Source organism: Sylvia atricapilla, chromosome 5, assembly GCF_009819655.1.
Source record: "Sylvia atricapilla isolate bSylAtr1 chromosome 5, bSylAtr1.pri, whole genome shotgun sequence".
Lineage (NCBI taxonomy): Eukaryota > Metazoa > Chordata > Aves > Passeriformes > Sylviidae > Sylvia > Sylvia atricapilla.
Genome location: NC_089144.1, coordinates 12,368,692 through 12,390,640, shown reverse-complemented (window position 1 = coordinate 12,390,640; position 21,949 = coordinate 12,368,692). Strand labels below are relative to the sequence as shown.

The window sequence follows — 21,949 nt, the reverse complement described above, 5'->3', positions numbered from 1 at the left end:
CCCCTCGCCGGGCTGGGCTCAGTGTTGGCAGCTCTGGGCGGGCTGGGCTCGGTGCTGGCCGCTCTCGGTGCTGGCTGTTTCGGGGCCGGCAGCGCTCGGTGCGGGCTGCGGGGGCCGGCGGCGGAGCCCAGCGCTGCCGGGGGCGGAGGGAGCGGAGGGAGCGGGAGCGCCGCTGCCTCAGCCCTGGAGAGAGGGAAAACAAAAGAGCTCAGCTGCAGTTTTGTGTGTTTGCCGTGTCTGGGCTTAAGCAGAAGATTCTAGACATCCGTGCCGAAAAAATCAAAGCGCAGCTGAGACTACGTCTACGGGGGAAGATAATTTCCGTCCCCAGAATGGGCTGGATCCAGTACAGGTGGTTTGCGGATCATGCGAAGACAGACGGGCTGAGAGCCATGGAAAGGTGGGATAAGGCGCTGCCTTCTCTTTCTTGCCTTTTTTTCTCCCTTCTCTCTCTCTGGATTTGTAAAGCAGTACAGCTGGAACCTGAGGCAGGGTCACTTAAAGAGATTAGATGGGGTTTAATCCCCCAAAACAAAGCCAAAATGGGAGGCACTGCTGTGTTCAGACAGATGTTGAATCCAAACTTAGGCTGAGTTGGACTGGCTGTGAGCGATCCTCGTTGTAGCTTTTGATGTTGTCTTTGTTTAGAATAGTTCCTTCACGAAATACAAGGCTTCAGGACGAGCTGCATGCTTCTGTAACAAATTGTCAGATGACTGTTCCAGTGCTAGTAGATTTTTGCCAGAGAAGCTGCAAATGAAGGCTTTGGAGGTGAGTTTATGGAAATAGGAAGAGCTGTTGACTTTGAAATCCTTGTGATGTGGGCATGGTTAGAAGTTGAGCTGTGCTTGTTGTACATTGTCTGAATTGTAACAATGGGCAGTTCGAGTAGAGCAAGTTTGAATGGTGTCTCTTCAGCAATACCAAATGCATTTCACTCGTATGATCTTTGGCTTTTCACAGAAGGCAAGGAATTTCTTCTTTTTTTTGAGGAAAAAGCCAAGAGATTTTTTAAAAATATCGAAGAAGAGGAGCAAATTAGCATTTTTATTTGAATGGTTGTTGTTAACACCAGCATGCCTGAACATCTAAAACATATCCCAGCAATTTCTCGTTTCTTTTGCTGGGCAGATGCATTTCTTTTGTTCCTGAAAATTTTCCCTGCCTCTTTAGAACAAAAGGCATTTCCCATTTATTATGTTTTTTTTTGATGGCAGCAAGAGAATTATATACAAATTAACAATTTTATACAGGTTAATGTTCTGCTTCATTCTGAAGTAAACTGCCTAAAGGTATTAGGAGAAGAGGGGTGGGCAAACTGGGGGAGGCTTGACCGATGCCCAAGAAATACTGAATTTAGATGGATTTAGATTATACAGAGAAGCAGACATTTATCTGTAACTGGATTTCAGCTCGATGTCATGCAAAATCTGCAGACTATAGCAGGAAGACTCTTAGCAACCAATAAATCAGATTTGTAATGGGCCTTTAAAAATGTCTGTGAGGGGTGACTGCCTGGGTCCCCTTTGGCCAAATTAAGATGCAATCTGACAGTACAGTAGCATCTGTGTGCTGACATTTTCTCGTGAACCTAGTGAAAAATGGCTCCAGATCTCTTCTTCAGTCCCCAAAAGACAGTTTCTGAATAGCCATGCATTTTCCTCTTGTATTGTTGTTTGTTATAATCACCATCCTCTCTGGTAATGTCTGACTGGCTTGTTTTGCTTTGCTTTCTTTGACTGTTTAACTGGCTGAGGGGCTATAGTGGGCAGTGGTTGTTTTACCTGAAATCAGGTCCTCGTGCCAATACTACTGCTTACAAAGAAGAAATTATTTTAAAAAGTGTGTATTGCAAATGAATCTTATAAATACTGCTAATAAAGCAGCTTCTGCCAGTTCTGCTGGAATTAGTAAGTGGGTTGAGAAAACATGTGTCTTAAATAATGTGCCACCCACGATACAGGTGAAAAAGGAATGCCAGCCAGCAGGTAAAACTGAAAATCCTAACAAAAGGCACAGGAATGAAGTCCTTAAAGGCCAGAAGTGTATGTATGGGTACAAGTGTTTGTTTATCCAAGGGAGAAGTTCACATTCAGGTACTACAAGAGCGAGAGGGGGAGGAGGAGCAGGGGAGGCACTCCTTTAATTGTACTACAAGTGTGCTGGGTGGAAAGAGCCCCGCATGGAATGGCCATCCAGGCTGATTCCGCAGCTCTGCTCCAGCCTTCCCGAGCAGCAGCTGCAGCCCAGAGCTGGGAGCAGCCTCTCTCTGCCCACATGTGGGGTGACTGCAGGGGACCAAGGAAGGGGACCGTGTGTCTCCAGAGGGATCTGTGCCAGGGGATTCGTGGGGCGACTGGGAATTCCGCTCCAGTGAAAACTGCTTGTTTAAATGTTCCCTCAGATAAGGTGGCTCCATAGCACCAAAAGTAGGGCAAGTAGGAGGCAGAAGGGTAGCTGTGAGAAGTTGTCAGTAGTATGGATCCTCTCCAGAAAATGTGGCCAGTGTTTTTTGTGACTGCTTGCTTAATAGTGCCTACTATTTTTGTCGGTGCTTAGAAAGCGTGTTGTGTGCAGTACTTACAAACCCCCAAAATGTTACTTGCCAGACTTGTTACAGTCTTTTGAGATTAATTTTCATAGACCCAAATGCTATTTAGGTCTATGAATGCTTCCATTACCTCCAGAAAGGGACAAAAAAGGAACTTTAACACTGTGTGCAGATCCCATTGCTCCTTCTATACAGGTAGATGATCTGACAGTAGTAAACACTTGCTTCATGGAAAGCGACACAATTGCACACTGGGATGGTGGAAAAGAAAACAAACATCTTGCAACCCATCAGACAAGCAGAAGTGCCAATGAGAGATGTTCAAATAAATGGAGTTAAAAAGCTTTGGGTGACAGAAAGATTCCAGATGCCTTATTCACACTGACCATAGTTACAAAGCACTGGAAGGCAGCTGCAGTTTTGGAAGGTAAGCCAAACCAGGCTGATTTTCAGGTGTGTATGTACATAATTAGAATAAAATGGGAGTCTAATACTGAACAGGAATAAATTAGATTTCAGAACTTTACGCATTAAGAAAAACTAGATTGAAGATCACTACAGGCAGAAAAGTTTCCAGAAGAAATTAAATTAGCAAATTAACTCTAAAGAAATACACACATGATAATGCTCCAATGCTCCAACTAGGAGCATTGTCTATTGATTATGTGATTATTAACAACAACATTATTTAAAGTGGGATTTAACAGTGAAAATCTGATTTAAGAAATTAAGTATGACTTTTGACTTTTATCGTCATTACGAAATGAAAACTGCCCAGGGACTTTGCACATTTTCTCATGGTGCAGCAGTAACACACTGGACCTCTGTAGAGGGGGGTGGAAACAAATAAAATGGTAGCACTAGGAAAATTTCTCACCATCACTTTCTGAAAGCTGTGTAAATACATCCTGTGGGTGTATTTAAAGTCAGGATTGTCTTCTGGTTGTGATGAAAATAAATAATAACAAGAATTAGAGAGATTAGTAAATACTAACAGGAAAAAAGACTCAGACCCAGAGTAGTGAAGTCTGAGAAAATTATATTTACATTGAAGCAGTCCAAGTAGCAATTGCCAGTGTTCCAGCTGACAGACTCATCAAACAGCCCACCTATTTCCCATTTCAGTAGCAAATGCTTATACAGAAACCATCATGCTCTCGCTGAAAAATCAGCTTAAGAACATTTAAAGCCATATAGTATTCCCAGCTGCCCTAATGCAACCAGTTTAAATCAAGTTTGTTGTAAATGATGTCACTATAACAGAGCTGATTGTAGCCCATAGGGCCAAGAAAAGAGTATGGTCAGCATAATTTACTTCTTTTTCTGCCCCCCCCGTAAGCAATCCCCTTTCCTATTCCTCTGTCATTGCTTCCTCCTGTATATAGCATACCCCAGACCCAGATGTCTGATAAAAGCACCAGACAAAAATTTCAGAGAGATCTCTCTGATCACTGTAGCAACTGTTTTCTGACTACATTATGCTGTGGGATAAAGAGGAGGGTGGTTCTTTTGATGACCTTTGGTGTTTGTGTACAAAGGATACCTATGTTTAGACTGCTGCAGTCTAAACTGGGTTTTTTTTGTAGAAAACAAAATATCAATGGTAGAATTAACTGAAAACTGTAAACTGAAAGTTGGCTGGGTTTGTTCATTAACCATGGAAGGTTAGATTGACTTTTTCAACTAAATAAAGGAAACCACTCTCACCTGGAAACGTGCAAGATGCTTCTAACCTGACATTACAATCTTTTTCTTGTCACACTTCCAATTTCTTTGTATTCCTCCTCTCCTATTTTTTTTCTGACTCTCCACCAACTTCTTTATTTATGTAAACCTTCTTTGATTTAAACTTACTAACCATCTATGACTTTTCCCTTCTGCCCCAACTCCATGTTCTGGGACAGTGAGAAGCAATTTCTGCCACCAGGCCTTTCTTTAGTCCAGGTGAAGTCAGAATTTGGTGCTGGGGAGCTGGGTTATACAGAGGTGCATATCCAGATGCCTACAGAACACAACACTCTTAATCTCATCAGTCTTCCTACGACAAAAAGGAAATTATTTTTCATACAGAATTTAGCCAATGTTCCCATGGTTCAAACTGCTGAAGGAGCAGTGAAAGTTGGTGGCTTTCTTGGGACAATTTTATAACCTGCATCTGTATCCTGAATACCTGTATGATCATATGAGTGGTACTAAAGGAGAGTGGGGTTTATGGCTCAGTTCTGCCTCTGCTGAAATTGGTGCCAAGTTTCACTCTAGAGATGAAACAAGAGAACATTTAGTAGAGAAAATCTGACCTTGCAGAGGGGCTCAGGTTAAATACATTTTATCACTTCCCTGGAAAAGAAAACAAGCAAATAGGATTGATAATGGGTGATCACTCAACCTCTAAACCCCCTAACTGTTATCCCTTATGAAAATATGAACAACAAAAAAAGTGCCTGGGAAAAACGCTTTAATCTGACGGTATTAGGAGTTAAGTCTTTACAGCCATGACAATCCCCATTGACAGAATTGCTCATAACCCAGAGGTGATGGAATACAAATGGGCATGGATGTGGGAAGCATTGCAATAGAGAGCATATCACAATAAAAGCTCTCTTTTTCAGTTATCCTTTCCTTTCCAGTCAAATAAATAAATTGCAGTGAAGTACAGTGTGAAGAATTATTTCCACTAGAGTGGTTTTCTGATGACAGAGAAGATGTAAGCTATAAAAGTCTGTCCTAGATAACAGAAATTAAAGATTTCTGGAAGTTTGTAAAGATTGAGGAACTCTTAGAGTCTGGATTGATTCAAGCAGACTATTGTGTAACTTCAGACTTGGTCATCTGCTGAGAAACCTGCTCTGATGGGAGCACAAAGCCTTGGCACTCCTGTGCTGCTCCTGCTCTCCATCTGTCTCCTCTCCCAAGGTCCTGGCTTAAATGTTCAGGATTGCTCATGATGTTGGCCAAAGTTATTGGAGTGACTGTACTCATCTCTGTGACAGCAAAGCCATGATGAGTCCAGGAAGGTGATAATAATTGTAATGAAACATTGGTGAGTGGAGCCTCTGCAGGGACACGTCCTTCAGGGCAGGGTTCCCTCTCATTAAAGGATTTTTCACCTTCAGAATTAGCTTCTTGGAAGAAATCCTGAAGTCAGATGCAATCAGGTACAATCCAGCATTTTGTATTTTAACAGTGCACATAACCCAAGGAGGCGTGAGGAACAGTGTCTTTGTCACTAATTAGGGTTCTCTGTCATGTGGTTGGGATCAAGAACATCTAAAAGCAAAGCTCGATTATGACAACAGCCACTGGAATATTCCATAAATCTAGAATTCCATAAATCTGGGGAGAATTGTAGATGGCTGAATAAATGAGCTTGATCAGATCATAATTGTTCACTGTTTGATCACATAATTCACTGTGGCAACTGGAAGCATGCATGCCTCTGTCTTCAGAGCTCTGCAGCTCCTGACTGACAGAAGGAGACTGCAGTTTTGGTGTTTCTTGTTTAGATGGTGAAATAGAAAGAGGTTCTGGAAAACCCAGTTGAACAGTTTGTGGAAATGCAAGTACCATTGCACCCCAGAAATCCTTATGGGAGGAGTGGTAACAATCCCTCAGACAGCACCAGGAGGAATTTGCCACACAAAAGGGAACGGTAACTCCAAACTTTCCTAGATTTTGCATGGCTGGATTTTAAAACCTGGAATAACTGAGGGGATAGCCTGTTCCCATTCTGTCATTGCAGCTGTCAAATGCTGTTGTCAAACCAACTGCAGCGACATAACCATCAAAAAACACCTGCCTGTTTGCCTATTGGAAAGTCCTTCTGAAAAAGGAGGAGTGTGCCAGCAGGGAGCTCTTTATTGTGTTAGGTTTTTTCCTTCTGCAGATTCAGCAGGTGCTATATATTATCCTTTACAACCTTCAGCCATTTGGAGCTAGGACACTGTAATTATGCTCCCTGTCCATGGAAGTTACTGACTATTACTGTGTGAAATACGAGCTCTGCTCAGAATTCAAAACTAAACTGAGGAAGCATGTTTGCTCCTGTTTTCATACCAACAGAATAACAGCAGTGTTCTTCTACACTAGTAAATGCTCTCTGCCCCTTAAATGGTGGAACCTGTATAAAAAAATACCTTATGGCTAATATGTAAAGAAGTCAAATTCCCAGTGTTTACAGTTCTCTCCTACAAGTAGTAGTTTACATTTGTGTAGTTAATTTTATTTAAAAAATCCATAGGGGTTCACTTATTTGTAAGTGTGAAAATAAATTGGGAGGCTGAGACAGAAAAAGTATGCAACCTTTTTTAAACAGAAGTAACTTTTAACAGAAGTGACTAGTCTAGAGCTAGTCAGGCTCTCAAGGCCCTTCCCAATGAGTTGTCTTAATTACACAATGCTCTTGGATTCATATGTGGGTCGGTCTGTAAGTCCCTGCACCTGGCTCCCCCAATGACTCAGTAGCACAGGACAAAACAGTTGGGTTTTCTATCTCCTGCTGCTCCTACTTTTGCAACTTCATCCACATGAGAATTGCCTTTTGTGAAGTTTCATCACTTTCTGACTAAAAAAATGTAGCCTGTTTTTATCTTGCTCTGTTCTCTCCTGAAGTTTTTCAGAGCAACTGAGATATAGGGAGAGGTGCCTTGCACACTATTCCATTAGGATAAATAATGTATGCTGTCTATTGTGTTTCAAAGAATGCTTCAAAGAAAACTCTCCATGGCATAGTTATGATAACAAGCAGGAAAGAAAGAAAGAAAAAGAGAGCACAAGAAAATGTAGGTTCTTTGGTATTATCTGCTAGTTCAGCATGACAGTGCTGGATACTAGTGTGTTCTTTTGCCACAGCTCTTGGCAATAGCCACAGCAGTCCATGGAAAACAACAGGTAGCCTACAGCTGCCCTAAGAAAAAGGAAAAAGTTTTTGTTGCTCTGTACCTCCAGGAGATAAGGTGCAGACTGTCCTTGGCAGAGGCTTACTGCAATGTGACCGGCTCTTGAATATTTTCTTGTCCTGTTCATTACTTCTTCCCATTTTCATTTTAGTAGCAAGGTCCCACATGCCCCCACAGTCTCCCAGGGGAATGACCATGGTTTTTAAGAAGCACTGATGTTCTCAGTTTGAGGTTCTCAGCCCACATCAGGTGAATGAGTCTGTGATAATTGCTACAAATGTTGGTGCACCTCTTGAAGGTAGAGGACACACTCTTACCTCCTACCAAGCATTATTTTTTTTATCATACTCTGTGTTTTTCAGTCACTTATGTGTATAAGCTTAGCATACATGAATTATCCACTGTAATAAGAATATGTGATCAGACAATCCAGATTTCACCTCAACAGCAACTACAAAATCACTGGCAAAATATCCTGAATGTTTGATATGGAATTTGCTTCCCCAGCTGGAGTAACAGCAGGGTATTTGGGCCAGCATCCTACTTTTCACACTGGGATAGAGTAGCAGCACCAGGGCATGTGGGGTAATACTTTCCTTTTATGCCTCTCAGTTTCCGATATAACCCGCCAAGATACTAGGATATTTTCCAAGTGATATGACATTCTTGTTCTGAGCACAAATTGATATTTATGTGGCCACACAATGCAGAAGAAATGTCATTTCCAGTGTTATTCTCATGAATACATGCTCAGTGGTGTGTATGTAACCAGACCTTTACACCTCAGTACAGGGTGACCCAGTCATGGAGGAAAATGGGTTTGTTGTGCCTTCACCTGAGCTTACTGCTGCCCTGTTGATGAGCCTTATATCTTCAAGCACATCAGACCTTCCTGTCATCATTAGAAATACTTTAAAACTTTGAAAGTCAAAAGCTGTGAGTTTTGGCTAAGTCAGCATGTAATTCTGAAAATGTGTTTCATTTGTGAAAAAGACATTTCTGTCCATATGAGTCATGCCTGGCAAAGGCAAAGTACAGTAATCCAAAAAGAAAAGAAAAAAAAAAAAAGAAAAAATGAAAAAAAAAATCAGAATAAACTCTTTTTCAGGAAATTGCTATTAAAAAAATCCAGGAAAGTGTTTAATGTAGAATGTGCTTCCTCTTCTGGGATCATAGCATCAAGTCACCTCTTCTCTGTTACAGGAATATTTTTCCCATTATTTTTGCAGCCAAGCCTTTGAAATGCCAGTTCATCCTATCATTTTGCATATTAATTTGGTTTGCGTATTTAGGATTGTCCTATCCTTTTTAGGATTCTCCCACCCTTCCCTGAAGGTGTGAGGGGAGATTGGATTGAAATAGGTAGATGATGAGGAAATGCATTTTTGTCTTTGAGTGCAGTGCAGTTGTCTGTAAGAGACAGCCTTGGATTGCCCTTAAAATTACTGACCTTTCTCTGAAAATGGCTGTCCTTGAGCCCTGGAGGGAACATCTTACGCTGACAGAGAGATTTGGCCATTGTCAACAAAGGTTTGTAACCAACTATCTCTTCACCAAGAAGTCAGTGGGAGGGAAAGTGTTTTGACAAGCTGACTGAGTGGCACAGAGGAAGACAGGGCATGGAGAGGAGCTGAGAGCAGAGGGCTTGGAATAAAGCTCCAAAAAGGAAAGAAATCCAGCAATTCATGGAGAAATAGAGAAGGCAACCAAAAAAAAAAAAGAAAACAAGAAAGAAAAATTAAAATGAATGATGGCAGAAACAGGAATCCTTATGCACATCCTCAAGCTGTCATGGTAAAGAATATAAGCCCAACAGCTTTTCCTTCACTTCTCCATGGAAATAAAACAATTATCAGGAAGCTATTCTATTTTATTCTTCAGAGAAGTTATTTAAAAGCAGCTCCCCATTGTGGAAAGACTTGACATCAAGAACAGTTATTGTCTCTCACAAGCATTCTTTATGGTTACTGTTTAACACAAAACTGACACACCGTGCTACTTAACGAAATGTATGGGTTTGCCTTACAGGAGCCAAGGAGTAAGGAGAAAAATGTCTTTGAAAAGAAAAAATAATTGTGAGCTAAAGTGTGTCCAAGGAGAGTTAAACCACTGATGAATTTCCTTCCCCATGTGTTAGGGTTTTCAGAGAGATGAGGTTCTTCACTTCCACCCCAGGCTCTCCTATTTGCTCCTGATGCTTGTGCCATTCTCCTCTTGCTCTAAAACATCCGTATGTCACCATCTCAATTTCTTCCCTCCAGAAGGACCCAGTGTCTGGTGTGTTGTACCAGGCTCCTCTCCATCACTGCAGTTTGGGGAGGGTTGATGTCAGGGCTGTCACTGAGGCAAAAAGTCTTATGCAGGTTTTCAGCATCCTGGTGAACCATGGGCTATTGAGGAAGAAGAGGGTGGAAGGCTGAAGATGGAGAAACCCAGTCATTGTATCCTCTACACAGCATCCCTACTCTTGAAAAAAAGGAGAGAGGAAGCAGTGTGAGAGAAATGGTCCAAAATCCTGGGTTCTTTGTGATATAATATTATATGAGAGCAAGAGAAAACTAGTTTTTGACAGTAAGTCACCTTCTAGCACTTTGACACTCAGATTTCTTGAAGCTCAGTCTGAGTAAAACCTAGTTAAATGAAAATCTAAAACATATGCTTTATCTTAAAGTCTTTGAAGAAGTGTCTTCACTCCTGAAACACACTGAAGCTTTATTACAAGCCATACTCTGATCTGAGGCACTGTGGTGTAAATCTTCAATTGCTCACTCAAAATCAGTAGTGTTTTCCTAGCAGTGGAAGAGAGGAAGTTCACCCCTTCCTCCCAAGCAGGAGAATGAATTCCTTCTAAATCATTAGCACTGTAAACTTCTTGTAATATAGTGCTGGCACTTACTTTCATCTGGAAGATTAGAATTAAGTATCACCTTCATTTTACAATTATACTAAATGAAGTTAAATCATTATGTTTTAAATTTGTATTAACACTGTAGAAAATTTGCTTCAGCTGAAACCCATACTTATTATTTTACTTTAAATTCTATGCTTATGAGTGTTTCCCAGAAGCCAGGAATGCATATTAAAAACATGGAGAGCTAGCTGTCTCTGAAATGTTGCTACCAGTATTTCTGTTTTCATAGTTAGAGATGCATTAAATGTCAGGGTGGTCCAAGGTTTGTCAGTTTGTAATAATGACAGAAGTGCTGGGTTTATCAGAGAGGAGGTGTAGATGGTGGTTAATGAGAAGTCAGTGTTGCAATTTATATTAAAGTGGCAAGAGGCAAAGACTGAACATGCACAAGAGAGGTGAATTATTTCATTTAGACACTGTATTCTGCATTCCAGGTGGTAGTCTCAAACTGAGAGGATATTCCAGGAAATAATCAAAAGAGTTCTTTTCTAGGACCATTAGTCCTAATCCTCTCATCATATTTTTTTTCTTTTTTTTTTTACACTAACATCATGTGCTTTTTTAGTCTTATTTACTAGTCCTTAACAAATAGTTCCTTTTTCTCCTCATTAAGATGACTTATTAGTGTTATGCCTCTGATGCAATAAGTACCACGAATCTTGATCAGTATCATTTGTGCACATTTATAAACAGAAATTCAGTGTCCCCTTAAAGGGGTTGTGAACATGCACTTCTACATTTGATGTGTTCTGTAGCTGTACAATGTATTCTACTGTCCAAGGATCTCAGAATTCTTAACATAAAAGCACGTTTTACTCCAAACCAAGAAAAAAGGTTATTTTTAGAAGAGCAAACCATGCAGTATTAAAGCATTTCGGAGAGCTTACTCTTCCATCCATCCATCCATCCATGCACCCATCCATTCATAACAGAGAGACACCAAGAGGTTCATATACAAGATTTTAATTTTCCACTGATTTTTTTTTTTTTTTTGCATAGGAAGGACCAAATCTGAAGCCTTTCTACATTCAAATTAAATTATTTGACAGTTTCTTGCTAATGAAAAGCAAAATAATGACCACCTATTGAAATTACTAGAGTTATAACATGTATCAGAGATTGCATATTTTCTTTTTAATTAAAATACATTTACCATTTTTTAAGAAGTTGAGAACTGGAAGAGACCTCTGAGCCATTGAATTCAGCCCCCCTATAATCAGGGACAACTGTATCATAAAATCTGGATAAGCAAATCAGTTTTTCTGTACTCAATGTTTGGAGCACCAGCTACATTCTCCTCAGTTATCAATGTTTTTCATTGATTTCTGTGCTCTGCTCTATTAACTAGGCATATCACCTTCACTGACCCAAATACAGACATTTTGCAGAATAATCTCTCATCCAGCAGCCAGATTTGCTGCCTTATACCCTTCCACCTGTCTAGCTGCATTGTGATCATATTTTTTCTACTGAATTGTTTTCCTTTTTATTTGTTATTTTAAACTCATAGTCATATTATCAAGTAATGGGTGATTTTCAGATGTGTCAGTCAATTCTAAATTATTAGAATAATTTCTAATTTATGCTTTAAAAATAAATTTATTTAAAATTTTTTGCTCACTGTAGAGATTGGTTTAACTTTTGTGGCCGCAGTGCACATCCAGTTTGTGTCAAACAAATCTAATAGCACAGATCTAATAACACAAACAAGCATTGTCCTTGGTGCTTGAATCAAGGTGTGTGCTACACAAAAGAGGGGATCATTAAGCTGTTAAAAATGCTTGATGGTGAGACTTCCTATTATGGCAAATATCCTTCTGAACTCCTGGTTGTACCTGTGGTAATGATGGATCAGTGAAACAACCCTCATGTATAAACATGATTGCTGTATTTGCTGCACTCTCAGTTCTGGATGTCTGACATTTCACTAGGTATAGCCCCTTTAACTATGATTTTTGCCATGTTCTTATTAAGTCTTACACGATTTTAACTTTAAAGAAGAAATGTCACACCCCTTTAATCACATCACATTGATTTATTTTTTGTGTGCTTCCACATTTCAACATTCTCTTAAATCATTCTTCCTGTGACCTTGCTTGATCTAGACTTTCAATAAAGGAATTTCTTAGAAAATTAATACAGGCAATTTCTTCTACACTGTTGTGTTGTAGGGATCTCAAAAAATCTGTAGTTGACAATTAAAATTAATATTCTGTGAGACTACTAGAATAAACTCTGGAGTATTGGGAAACAGCAATGAAGAAACAATTTTTGTCTGTAGAGTACCAAACTCTTTGTATTAATAGTCAACCTTTGATCTCCTTCTGGAGCTGACAAGATAGGAAGGAAACTGATAATTTTCAGGGTTTATTTCTTCTAATAATAAAAAAGGAGAGAGAAATAATGGCAAAACCATGTGTTACATTGTTACATCAATATGGGACTTGCCTAGCTAAATATCCAGACAGGCACAAAAAAAAAAAAAAAAAAAAAAAAAAAAAAAGTATTTCCTGCTCTTAAAATAGCAGGTTTTGGCATAAATCCTGTTACATAAACAAACTATTCTGTGTAGGTGAGGTAGCTTTTGTTTCTTGAATATTTATGCAGCTCTTTAGTGTTACTTTGGCCACGCTGAGCTGCTGTGACTCTGGGCTGTTCCATTTCTAGAGCCTTCTGTCAAGGAGGACTCGAAGCACTTGTCGGTTTAGCGGCAGCTTCGCCTGCAGAGAAATTGGAGAGTGAGCTCAGTAGTGAAGTGGTAACTTTTAGCTATGTTCACAAGTGTCTCTCAACCCTGAGATGTCACTTGAGAAAAAGCCACGTTCCAGAACGCTTTGAGATTCTGCTTTTGAAGTGGCAAGAGGAGACTGGCAGAGGCTAAAGCCAGGTACAACAGAAGTAAGAAATGCCCACATACGGACAACTGGGTGCTGCAGCCTTTCGTGACAGAGATGAGTGACTTAGAATTCATACATAAAAAGCAGACGACAAACTTTTATTGGCCACAGCACTTAAGGAAATCAAAGTGAAAATTCATTGTAAAAATTCATTTCTTTCCCGTTTGTTTGGTGAAGATATTTAGCTTCCTGAAACACCTTTTTTTTTTCTTTTTCTTTTTTTTTTTTTTTCTTTTTTCCTGTGAGAAATGTTGTATGACCTGTAAAGAGGTGACTGAAGAGTAGAAGTACCACTGTGACCAGTGAATTCTTCATGGGAAATACATTTTCACATAAGACTCCCAAAAAAGAGCATAGCTTGATAAGCCCTGGAAAGCTGCTATTTTGGTAAACACACACAAAACATTACTGGGAGATTTCTGTAGCTGACATTAGAAATGGAAATTAAAAAGAAGTTTAAAAAACTCTTCACACATGTAATATCAAGTAGGAGAAGTGTGTGCCATGCTTTTTGTCCCATGTAGCTTACTGACCAGTGTGCTGATGTCCCAGGAGTGAACTTGTTATTGGTTTTGGCAGGCCATGCAAAACCAAGACAACAGGAAAGAAATGTGATGAAATGATAAGAAACCAAAACATAACAATCCAAGGATTGTACATCCATATTTATGAGTGCTGATTCAAAACTAAAAGAAAACAAAGAGGTATAAAGTCACTCCAAGAAAAGTGTTAGGACCTGTGAAACAGCTTGTGATAAATGGAGAAATAAAGAAAAATGTTGTGCATTTGCTTAGAAAATACCAAAGGGATTGACATAGTAGGAAGCTGTGTAATTGCTAAAGGAAGGATATTATTATTTTTTCGCATTAACTTGATGACGGGTTAGCACAGAAACCAAATCTGTCAAGGAAATACTCTTGAGAAAACAAAATCTCTAAAGGTTGTTAGGCAACTGGAGGAATGAGTAGAAATTGCTCCTCCTGTTGACATGCATTTCTAAACAGACTGAAATCAGGGGAAAACCGTAAAGATTAACTCAGTATTTTGGAAATTACAAGGAAAGGATTCAGTGGCCAGCAGTTTACCCTGTGCTGTCTGTATATAATTGCCAAGCCCTCACTGGGGCAGTGTATTTGGGTGTATGACTGTCAGCTTAGACAGAGCTCAGTCCAAAACAAGAGTGGGATGAAACAGGAGGCATGGGATGGCTCAGCTCATTGTTACTGCTGTTTTCTGATCTCATTAAGATTCATATAGCTAATGAAGAAAAAGGCATGTTTGGGAGTTTGAGAAAGACACTTTTACTTTAAATATAATCTATATTATATAAAGCTTTCTGTGTTTACACTGTGAAAGTGCTGACACAAGCTGAGAGTCACTCATAAAGCAAGTTTATTTTTCAAATGCATCAAGTACAGAATGCACTAAAAAGCTTACAAAAGATGGAAGCATATCTCAGAAAGAAAGAAAAAGATTTAAAATACATTTTATTAGCCTAGAAAATATGCTGGTTTTCACATAAATCTTTTATTTGTTTTCCTTAAAGACTTAGCCATAGTCTGTGACAGAAATGTTATAACTTTAGAGATACAGAGTTTTCAGATTCATTGCGAAACATCCAATATTCCTTCTTGAACCTTCATATAACCTTAGCTAGAGGTTTTACTTAAGGCTAAAGCTTCTCATGAAGAATTAAGGCTGTCCTAGCTTTTCCCATTTCATTTCTTCAGCCATGGAGTTGAAGAAATGAAAGCACTAATCCTTCTCAGCGTGGCTTTTAGTTCCAGGCAGAGCAGGAGTTCACAGAGCAGTTGGACTATCAGATTGCATCACCCTGAAGCCACATCCTCATTGCCATGGCAATGACATGCAACAGTTTGTGAACCTCCTCCACTGAAACAGTTCCCAGTAGGTGACAAACACGGGTTGAGCACTACATCCGAGTTTGGAGTATTTATAAACCACTTTTGGTAGGGACGGGTTGTGCAATCTGTGTGTGTGTGTGTCCTGTGTAGTTATATCAGTAAAAATCTGAATTTGCATGTGTTCACACAGGCTCTGGATAGCCATAGAACTTTCCATACAAATAAGTTATGCTATGCTATGTGTATTCTCCTGAATCTGGGAATTACTACTATTATTACTAGTCTCAAATACACCAATACAAACACATATATTAATGTTTGTGGCAAAGTTGGGCATTGAGGCAACTCCTTTTATTGTGCCCTTGACAGATGTAACTTGGCTGAGCTCTTGGTCAGAATAAGCTGTGATTTGGCTTCCTAGAAAAAAAGACAACACTGGAGATGGGGCTGGGATTCTGATGAGTTTTGGGTTTATTTGGGTTTTTTTAATAGTGGTCTAGTCTATATTCATACCTAAGTCCTTAATGCCTTTGATCTTTTGACAGTGAAATACAGAGATTGATAACTATGCCAGTTCTTCTATGTAACAGACTTAAAATTAGAGATCTAATTAGGTGATTTTGTGTGATTATGCATTTTTCCAAAGTCACCTGGTTTTTATTATCAATAATAAGAATTATAGCTTCTTACAGGTAAGGTTTTATGTCTACCCTACATAGATACGGATAAACTCATTTTTAAGGGCTTGCTGCTGAATTGTTGCTTGTTTTGACATCTTATTTTTGTCTGTATCTTTCCTGAGACTGTTGGCACTTCTGTCAGGTGCATAGCAAGTTCCATATATATCCACCTCTGGGTGTGCAAGGGTAGGGAGAAGACAGCTTACTTTTAACAAAATTGCACTCAGATTTCACATATGTTAGCTTCTTCTGCATTGGAAAGTATTGGAAAATGTGTGAGATGGAAGAAAAGGATTACACTTCTCAAATACACTCATCTTACAAGACTTGCTCTCTATTGATTTTTCCTCAGGATCTCTTTGACTCATGCTAACTTGATGACAGAAATCCTTGCTCTATAGGGAAGAAAACACTTCAGCTGTGTAGCTTTAAAACTGATGAAAGGTTTGTTTAAACACTGAGGGAATAATCAAATCACCTTAAAATCATCTCTGTACTTGAGGTGAGCGTAGTGTTGTCTCAGTCTGGGAAAATGAATGGTGCTGATGTGTCTAGTACTTTTTTATGACTGCAGATACTGCGTATTTAAAAAGCAACACATCAAAGTGATTTAATGCATTAATTGGATAAAAGGAAAAACAAGTAAGTCTCTAAATGAAGGAAACTTAATAAAGCTGGCAGATCTTTTGCAAATAGAGAAGTATTTTCTTTGTATAATGCAGGGTTCTTCTGAAAGAGAATTTTTTCTTTGATTTAGCCTTGATTAAGTGTTTCAGGGGTAAAAAATCCAATTATGCCTAAACTCGATGTGTTGAAAATACTCAGAAGAGAACTTAAAGCTAATTGATGTATCTGAATTCATATTCAAAGTGAGGAATTACCTAACATATGTCTGTAAAGCATTGTACCAAGGTGTTCATTTCCTTGCAGCGTCTCTCTTCTTTCAAGATGCTGCCCTCAAAACTTTAAATCAAAACAAGCAAATCCAGTATCACAAATGCACTGATTGCTTTTCAATCTGTCTGAAGAGTTCAAACCACATGCTGAATTAGTGGATCAGAATTCTCTAGAACATTTTCCTTGACTCCAACTGACTTGTTTTCTGACTTTGGGGAAAGTCACTGGACATTATTTTTGTCTGTATATCAGTATTATAAGGATAATGATGTTTATGGAGTGACGTTTACAGGGTTTTTTAAAAAATCAATTTATACTAAAGGATAAAAATTTGAAGTCCTACTATTAGTAACTTTCAAATCTCTTTAAACCCAAACATCTCCAATTTGGTGTAACTTTTTAATGTTTCTCACTTCGTATTCCATTAATGTGTGATTATTGGGGTATTGGTAATGTTGCTACACCTTATCAGCTGCAAAGGTATAATGGTATGTTTCCGTAGCCTAAGAGTACAGACACCAACAAAAGAAATCTGTGAGACAGTAATGAGTTTCCAATTTCTTACTCTAAGGAAAGAGCATACTTTGGGCCTCTTATATGAGAAAAGTATTATTTTTCCTTGTCCTTATGAACTGAAAGATTGACTTTTCTCAAAACTGAGAAAGATTTAGGACTACACCAGATAAGCTGGCATATTTTATTGGCAGCACTCATTTGCTTTCTTCATGCTGTGCAAGCTGACATGAATAGATTATAAAAAGAGGTAATAATACAATGAGAGACAGTTGCAAAGAAAATTGGAGGAAATATAACCAGTTCATTTTCCTCTAAAATGTAATTTAGTTTTTCCAAAGAGCAACAAAACAGAGGTATTTAGGATAGTAGAGTGGAGGTATGTATATGTCCCAGATGGACAGAAGACCATTTATATGTCACGTTAAAATAGTTGGAAAATTATATTTTCTGCCAGATTTAAAATTTTCACATATGGTCACATTTCAACAGCAAGGGAGACACTGAGGTACTCCTTTCTAGAGCCAAACTGTGCCTAGCAAGATTTGCCACAGCTGCAGTGACTGGAATGAGTCCAGAAAAGCTTTTTCAGGGCTGGTCCGGAGCTGGACATGTGGAACAGCACTGGGTGATACTGTGCTGACAGCTGGGTACATCTGCAGCACCATGGCACAGCCTGCAGTGCAGGGAGCCCTGGCACTGGGTGTGGGATCAGAATAGGATCCAGAGCAGGATCCAGCGTGAGATCCAGAGCAGGATCCCGTGGGGCTCGTTGTGGCAGCACAGGGCAAGGGACAAATGGGGGTGTCCATTCCCAGCCAGGTCAGGCGCAGTGCTGCACTGGGGGATAGGGCTGGTGTGTTCTTGTGCCTGAGCTGGTAAAGGAAAGCTGTTGTGAAAGCCACCGTGGATGGCTTTGCCTCTCCCTCCCAGTCTCAGGGACAGCGTTTATCCAGCAGACACAAATGGTGTGTTACTCCTCAGCCCTGGCTGATGCCACCAGTGCACTGTGTATTTACAGTGGCCATGCAGACACAGGTACTTCAAAGACGCTATCTGAAGGATATAGCAAAGGCTCTGGGCATCTTTCCTTTGGTGTTTTGAGTTGTGAATGAAGCCTGCTATGCTAAAAGAATTTTTCTGTGTGAGGTCTGTTTAACTCTCAGTTTAGCCCCAGAAACCTGGAAGTATGCTGATTTTTGACTTGGTGTTGTTATCAGTTTTTACACAAAGCCATAAAGTGGGTGAGTTTAAGAATCATTTGAACAGTTATTTCTAGTGAGCTTAATTAGAACTGAGTTAAGTGAGGACAAACCCAGAATTGGGAGTGACTGTTCCACTTGACCAGAGATCACTGGTCCATGAATCTTTTTTCTATTAATATAATTGCTTCTCTCCATTTTCAGGTCATATTGCATGGATGTCTGATGTGAAAGATGTTCGCTAATGCTTAGTCTGCTTAACTTGGGGTGTATCAATGCATTTAGAAGTGCCTAAGGAGGTACATGTGTATAGGCAATACATAGCAATTTAACTCATAGCTATTTAACTCATTGCTTTTCATTCTCATGAATACATCATCAATGTCTCAGATAAGGGTCAAATGAACAAGTAATAATTAAATATATTTGATGGAATTAGCTTTATTTGCATTGTTATTAACTTCATCCATTCAGCTTTTGTTCTTGGATGATGTAAGTGAACTTTTCAACTGTTAGAGACCCTTTCATCAGCTTTGCCAGTGATATGCATGTGCTTCTCAAAGGAAATGCACTTTTCTCCATGGCTCACTTCAGAGAATAAAAGGGAGCTTTAGAAACAATGAAATGTATCATGGAGAATGACTGTTAATTCCCTATCTGATAGAGCTGGACTTCAGTCAACAAAAATGTGTGTGGCTGATAGGAGTTTTTGGACTATGGAGACTGTGATTAAAAGTAATTAAATATTGAAATTTTAAAAATATATCTATGAACCTTGACTCAAGAGAAGTATATTTAAATATTGCTCTTAGATGAGGTACATACTTTCTTAGTACCTCGTAATTTTACTGATTTCAAGTCCTGTACCAGTAGTTACATGACATCAGAGAGTTCAGTTATAGAGAAGGTTATGTCATCTTTATATGTAGCAATCTTCCTGGGTAAACTGTATGAAAATGTGTTTCAGATGCATTAAACAACAGCACTCCATGAGTCAGAGCGTCCCTCCCAGAAGGTCTTTGCCAATGCATTGTACAAGGGTGAACTGGCAAACTGTTGATGTTCACTTGTTGTTGTTCACTTTCCCTGTAATCTCTGGTAGTTGTTGCTTCATTTTAGCAGGCAAATGAGTTCATTGTGTACTTTGGGAAACAATTCACACCTGAGAAGATATAATTCTGTCCCCTGGAAATGAGCAGTAAAACTTTAGATGATTTCTACACAGTTGGGACTGACATACTCCTACACATATGAAACAGGACCACCAAAAGCTGCAGCATCAGCTAATTTCAGGAATATCCAGAAGTTATACTTTGCCCACACCTAACATTGGTTTTCCAGCAGGAACTACACTGGCTTTTCCCATTAGAAAACAGGAATGGTTTAGCCTTTGTCAGTTATCTACATGTTTGTGTTCAGTTTTGTGCGTGGGGATAAACTGATCCATGCAAGTACCCAGAAACGCCAAGCAGGCAAGTCAGGGACACTGCTCCCTGCTGCACTGCAGTCACAGGCGTCTCTCCTCACCAGTAAACGTACACTCCTTTTTTAAATTTTTTTCTACAGCTCAAGAACTGCAACAGAAACCAGAAAGAATACTGTGTGCTCCCACTGATTTTCAGTCTGCTGCTAATTGAGACATAGCACTAACTCTGTGATGCTGGTGTATGTGACAACTCACACCCATTTACTGTCTATTACTGTTATTCTTCTGGCTTTAGAAACTAAATCTGGCATCCTATTTTACAGCTTGGGAAAAGATCCTATGAGGAACAAAGCACTAAGATGCAGTCAGAAGTGTCTAGTCACTAATATCAGTCACCATCTCAGCCCACAAAAGTGCCTGGATTAGTGTTTGACAGAGGCCTGTTTGTTAAAAGGAAAAGATTTGTTTTAAAAGACAATGTCTTGGTTGGATGCCTATTAAAATAACAATTACAGCCTATAGAAATGGCACTTTTGGAGGAGCCCTGGAAATGTTCTGCTTGTTTTCTACCCATCCAGTGCAAAAAACTTGTGTAGATGTGATGTCTTCGGTTCATTAAAGGGACTTCTGCCTGGCTGACAGACCAGGCCTCTGAATTCCTGAAAACACACAAGCCAACCCTACAATTTTTTCCCCCATATAAAAAATATTGCAGTCATAGCAAACATTTCAAAGACTAGGCATTTTAAAATTGCAGCAAGCAGGGGATCACTTGAAGCATTGTTCATGAACCAGTGTCCCTTCTTTTCTAGGGTTGCTGTTTCAAATTAGGTAGTAATTTAGAAAATATCTGTACTGCAGAGATCATTGTATCCCTTCAGTGTTGCCAAAAACAAAACATGCACAAAAACGTCTTCTTTGAGTGTACTGGCTTGTGAAACCTGTCCTTGCTGTCTCCTTACTGCCCTGAGATGAACTCTTGCTGCACTACACAGGGTTGCAATGGAGATAAGCAGGTGGTCAGCCCTCCCTTTCTTGATGCTTCCCAAACCTCCCAGGCTCATTTTGAGTCTCTAGTTGTTTATTCCTATGTTCTGGTATGGAAACGTCTTTCAACTTTTATAAATTGTAAATAATTTTTGGCCCAGCTCTGTCCTTGCAGCATTTATATATGACTTCTGTAAAACGTTTCCATCCTTCAGCCAGCTGTCTGCAAGGCAGCTGTGATCCTCTGTGCTGGTCTGGTCTCGGTGATTAGGGAACTTCTTCCCTCTCTAAAGTCTGCTAAGTCAGATAGTCCCACGCTCAGGGATCCACATGAGGCCCTGTCACAGTTTGCTGCTATCTGAAATTAATATTTAAGCCTGACAACATATTCAAGGACCTGTGGTGTAGGATTAATAAGATTCAGGCTTCAGAGCCAAACCCAAAACTTCCCCAGCATTTTCTCTCCAAAGTCAGCTGGAAAAAAAAAAAAAAACCACAAAATTTCTGTATTAACTATCAACTTTGGAAAAGAGAAAATCCACAATTCCTAATGCAATATCTTAGAATATACTTGCTTTGTTAGGAGGCTGAAGCTGAAGCTCCTCTGCCTGACTCAGAGAAGCTGCATCTGGAGCAGACAGTAGCACTCACTACCTCAGTGTACCTGTAGAAAGCTGCTTAGGGAGGAAGAAACCATAAAGATTAGGAAATTAAAAAAAAAATAGAGAAAGAGGGAGAGTCATATTTCTTAAAGGCAGGATAGTATGAGAGCACTGAAAGGTCAACACTGTCTGTTTAGGGCCAGGCTCTTAATTTAGTGCACTGAGGGATACTTCGTGCTAGAGGGGAGCCTTTTCAGGCAGTGTCGATTTACATTTGGCCAGAGGAAGAAGGATTATCATCTCCTTTCCTGCAATGTGGAAAGGAGGCCACCATCCTGCTCATCTTCAGGCATGTGGAAACAGTGGGGGAAATCAAACTCATGACGGCTCACACTGTTTCCTGTGTGCCAGTCAGAGATGGAGATATCCAAAGCAGGCACCATGTATTGGCTGCAGGGACTCTGACAGACTGCAGTGAGACTCAAATCAGTGCTAACTGACAGTGTTTTCATAGGCATTCAAA

General features: G+C 39.6%; 1 protein-coding gene across 5 annotated transcripts in view; it reads left to right on the top strand.

The window, feature by feature from the left end:
• Positions 1–21,949, top strand: part of MAGI2 (membrane associated guanylate kinase, WW and PDZ domain containing 2) — a 710,849-nt gene that overhangs the window by 326,750 nt on the left and 362,150 nt on the right. Inside the window, exon 1 of one of the 5 annotated variants that reach the window (XM_066318724.1) lies at positions 322–400. The exons of the other annotated variants lie outside the window; for them this stretch is intronic. The gene's annotated coding sequence lies outside the window, so the exon portion shown is untranslated. Of the gene's footprint in view, positions 1–321; positions 401–21,949 lie in introns of those variants that run through there. 5 annotated transcript variants of the gene reach the window in all.